Source organism: Tiliqua scincoides, chromosome 7, assembly GCF_035046505.1.
Source record: "Tiliqua scincoides isolate rTilSci1 chromosome 7, rTilSci1.hap2, whole genome shotgun sequence".
Lineage (NCBI taxonomy): Eukaryota > Metazoa > Chordata > Lepidosauria > Squamata > Scincidae > Tiliqua > Tiliqua scincoides.
The window spans coordinates 23,195,314-23,200,237 of NC_089827.1; the positions used below are offsets into that span (position 1 = coordinate 23,195,314).

Here is a 4,924-nt window from a genome sequence, read left to right on the forward strand (position 1 = left end):
TGCTCCCACCTGTATGCGAAAAGTCAAATGTAAAAAAAAGTTGGCACTCAAAAAAATTGCAGTTTTCAGAATACTCTGGATTCTGGAATTCTAGATGAAGGACTCTCTCTCTCTCTCTCTCTCTCTCTCTCTCTCTCTCTCTCTCTCTCTCTCTCTCTCTCTCTCTCTCTGACTCTCTCTGTATGTGTGTGTGTGTGTGTGTGTGTGTGTGTGTAAATATATGTATATGTATATCTATAGACGTTACCCTGCACATGCCCAATCTCATCTGATCTTGGAAGCTAAGCAGGGTCAGGCCTGGTTAGTACTTGGATGGGAGACCTCCTGGGAATACCGGGTGCTGTAGGCTTATACCATAGTCTTTCAAGACTGAAGGTTGCCAACCATTAGAGTGACCCTGAAAACATGTCATTATCTAACTGCAGCAAAAGGAAACATAGATGGCAAAGAAGAGACAGTGCCTTGACGTGCAGCCCGTATTTGTGCATTTTGGACATACACAAAAACCTGGTTCACAAGTAATGGGTCTTTGCTGTCCCTCCCTCCCCTTTCTTCTTCTTTCAAACTTAAAAAAAGAAGTTAACCGCAGTTCTGTGGTTGTGTTACATTCAAATTCAGGAAGTGTGGTTGGCTTCAAGACATGACTTGAGAAAAACCAACCCAGGATCAAGCTGTGGTTTCACTCTCTATTTATTCCCTAACTGTGATTTGAAGTAAAGCACAGTTCCCAAACTTGAATGTAATGTGGAATTGTGGTTAACTTCAAAATAAAAATAAATTGTTTCTCTTGCCACCTCCTGTATGCAAACAGAGAGCAGAAGGGGAAGTGCATAAGCCAGCAGCTCCCTGGGATTCGTTCTTTGCGTTTCCATTACACCTGAACTGTGCAATAGGTTTGCAAAACAGTCAGTATTTTACCAGTGTGGTCAGCAAAATGCTGTCCTACAAGTAATTAGTACTGGAGTTTGGAAAATTTAGTAATATCCAGATTCTGCCAAGTTGCATCCATAAACCATCCAGTTTTATCCTGTGTTCCAACTCAGGCCCATCTATTCTATTCCATTTATGCCCCACTTTCCCATCACAACTGACTCCCAAAATTGCTTGCAACTGAAATATACTAAAACTTACAATGCATTAATGATATGTCAGTGTGATGGACAGTCTCTTCTGGCCCTTGGTGGTTGGTAATATAGTCCAGCTTCCAGGAGGGCAGAAGGAGCTACAGGTGGATTCGTGGGCTTGGTAGTTTTACTGGTGTGCAGTTGCGTGCCTGACATAGAGCTCTCTGTGGCAAATGCCCCAGGTGCCAGCTGCCAAAACCCCACAGAAGCCTCTCTGAGGCTCCCGAAGGGGGCGGAAACTGTGCTTCCGGTTTGCTGGAAGCACAGTTTATAGAGCCGGGGAACCTCGCAGAGGTTTCCCCGGTGTGGGAGGAGGTTGCGCAAGGTTCCATGAGCCTCTGGTGAGTGGGGGGGGGGGGGACAGATTTCTGTGCAGGGGGCGGCGATAGTCCATGGGGGGGGCGTCATCGCGGAGCTTTGCCCCGGGCATGAGGCTGCGGAGATCCGCGGCTGCTGGTGTGTCCATCAAAACACTTCTACTACTTATCTCGTACTGATGTTTGAACAGTTAATACAATCTATCTTAGAGAGAAACAGGACCTCTGTTTCCCAGCAGTTTTCTGATTTCTGGCAGTACATCCAAAACCAATCCACCCTGGGTCCAGTCCCAAACTACAAAATCCAACCAGGCTTCACTCCCCTATCACTTCACCAGCCTCCGCCTCTGATCTGGCAACTTTGCCTTTGGTTTGCACATGCCCTGTCCTTCATCCGAGTTGCCAGTGTCATTCAAATTAAGAATAATCAACTCAACGTGAGCAACCCTTGTTTGTTGTACGTTTCAAATGCCTTTTTAGGACCTTAATACTGCTCTATTAAAGCATGGCGGACCTTATTTCTCAGCAGATTTTTAAAACTACATTGCTCTCTTAGATGATCATGACTAAGTCCTTATTTATACAAAAATACACTAGCTGATGCATATGTGTCAGTGCAAAACTGTCCTATAATTAGTGGTGATGAGTGAAATTGCCCTATCTTGATTTAGAATGAGCTTCTCTAAAACAATATAATATGGACTTGGTTTGGACTGGACCCTATCATTGGTTCCAGGGGGAGTAGGACTTCAAATCTGAGGCCATCTCATTCTCTCAGGATCCAATCCGATCCTACTTTCCATTGTTGATGCAGCCATGCCAACAGGGTGTGTGCTGCATTCTTCAGTGGAGAGGGGAACAGTGACACTCAAGGTAAGGGAAGGTTTGTTCCTTGGGGTTTCATTTTGGCTGCATTAGTGCTAGAAAGGATAGGATTGGGTCCATAGATATATATCCAGTGCATGACCTGGGATTATGTTTTCTTTTTGCTTGTAGGTTCTAGGGGTAGGGTACTTGCTCAGAATCCAATTCCCTCATACAACACTCAGCAGTGACAGGTAGACTAAGTGAGTTTACTGAGAACAGTTCACAGCAACACAATCAAATAGGAGGTCTACCCAATAGGGAGAGCCATACTGACACATGTCTGAGGAAAGTTGAACTGGTCCATTACAGACTACCTAAAGTCAAATTGACAGCCCGGTCCTAACTAACATTACAGTGTTGATGCCATTATATCAACAGGGTGTGTGCTGCATCCTGCAGTGGAGAGGGCAGTCACAGAGGCCTCTTCAAGGTTGGGGATGCATTGAGGCTGTGTTGGTGCTGGAAAGTTGGATAGGATTAGACTGTGAATACCACAAGGATAATTTTTTTTTAATCATATTTATTTTCAGAAGTTCATGATTCTATCTAGCACCTCTCTGTCACTGGTCCCCTTCTAGCCACCTACAGCAGAGCTGCCATGAACATTCAGTCATGGGAGCTTGAAAAAGCAAACACCCTGATTTGAACGCTTGCAAAAAGAACACAGTCCTGCACACAACGGCTTGAGCATTCCATCCCTCTGTCTGGGCTGTTCTCTATCTCCTCAATTATTGTTTCTCTCAGTCCTTTGCCTCTCTTTCCCCCATGGCTCATCACTCAGACCTTTCCAGGCCTTCAATGATAGTCCAGGCACACCTCTCTTTTCTTGGCTGGTTCCAGTCAATTCCAAGCCTTTCACTGGCTTCAAGGTCCATCTGCAGCTGTCCAGCACCTGCATATGATATCATCAGTGGATTTTGGGACTTGTGGCCAACCCAGATTGGCGTCTCTGCAACAGAGTGAAGCAGGAACAGCCCTGCCGACCCCCAGACAAGATCAGAGGCCAAAATTTAAAGCTGTTCCTTGTTCCAGGCCTTAACATGCCTCTGATTATGTCGCTGGCAAATAATGAGGCATAGAAGTCTCCCCACCCATGACTCTCTCACAACTTTCCCAGTACCTTTTCCCAAAACTTACTTTCCAGAAGCAAGTGGTGATGGCTGGTAGTGCCTGTACAAGGTTGCTCTGGGCCTGGGGCAAAGCTATCACCCCAGTAGATATTCCTCAGTCTTTCAATCGTCCCTTCTGTTGGCCTACCAACAGAAACTTAAAGGGTCCCTGAGACTTATAGTTTTATAGGGCTTCTGTATCACAGGCAGCCAAATCCCCGAACAGTTATATGGTGGCATTGGTGTGGCTTCTGCTATATCCTATGGGAGATTTTTGGCCACAGGAGGCTTCCTTGGGATCAGGGAATATTAGTTCCCTTGTTCCAGGGTAACCACTAGCAGCTGCCTTTGGTTAAGTTGGACCTGTGCTTGCAATATATGGCACAAGTCCTCATTGACCCAGGAAGGTGCATCTGGCCCAGGAAGGGGGTCAGGATTCAGTGTGCACCACTTCCACCAAACCTGCTCCCTTCCCACGCCCAATCCACCCTCCCCCACCCTTAACGCCACCCCATTCCTCCTAACTCCACTCCATTCAGCCCCCTCCCCACCTCCCCCCAATCCCCTGCACCAGCTTATTGGTACCAGTGGGCATCTGGTGTCCGTCTTAGTGAAAATCCGGCCACTTGCCACTTGTGGCGGTGGCCAGGCCCCATGCACTGGCCTTGTTGTGTTTGCAATGGCAGCATGTATGTTCCACAGGAATAACGGCCCATTCCAATTGGGCTTTCAGAAATGCTGATAAAATACACTTCCCAGGGATCTTTGCTTGATAAGTTTCCACTGTTCTTCAGAGTCTGCTGAATGCGTGAGGAGCATTCCTCCTTTGTGGTCCACTTTCTATTCCTCAAAGGTACATTTTAGGGACAGGGAAAGCAGAGGTAGACACAATAAATTCGCTTATTTATGAGTCATTCATTGCTTTGGCTCTGATTGGTATTTCTGAGCCCCATTCGAATTCTCAAAATTCTGTTCTTTTGTGTACCTCTTGTGTAATATCCATCTACATATTTCAGAAATTAAACTTCCTCCCTGGTGATTTGTTATGTTACTTGGTCAAGAAGAGAGGACTGAATTAAAATACAGGTGTGTGCCACTTAACGACTGGGATACGTTCTCCTGTCCCCGTTGTTTTGTGACTGGGTCATTAAGTGAACATTCAGTCCAATCTATTGCCTTTGTTGCATAAACAGACACTCCCTGCCAGACACTCGCTGGCTGCACAGGCTACTGGGGATAGATTGCCTCTTCTTTGCATTAAGAGCTTCTCTATTGTGTAAACAGGCACTCTGCTGCAGGCTATGGGAGTCATGATTGCCTCACTAAGAGTATCTTTATTGTGCTTTGACCACCATATCCGGTCCATCATTAAGTGAACCGTTGTTAAGTGGCGCTTGCCTGTACTGTCTTTAGCAGCCTGTCCTGTCTTAAAAATGAGTGTGTCATTGCCATGTTAACTGTGGGACTTGAAAGCAACTAATGAAACAAGGTTTCCATCCATCTGGCA

At 46.0% G+C, this 4,924-nt stretch overlaps 1 pseudogene; it reads left to right on the forward strand.

Annotated features, from left to right (window-relative positions):
- Positions 1-232: 232 nt before the first annotated feature.
- On the forward strand, positions 233-349 carry LOC136658000 (5S ribosomal RNA; annotated as a pseudogene).
- The last annotated feature ends 4,575 nt before the right edge of the window (positions 350-4,924 follow it).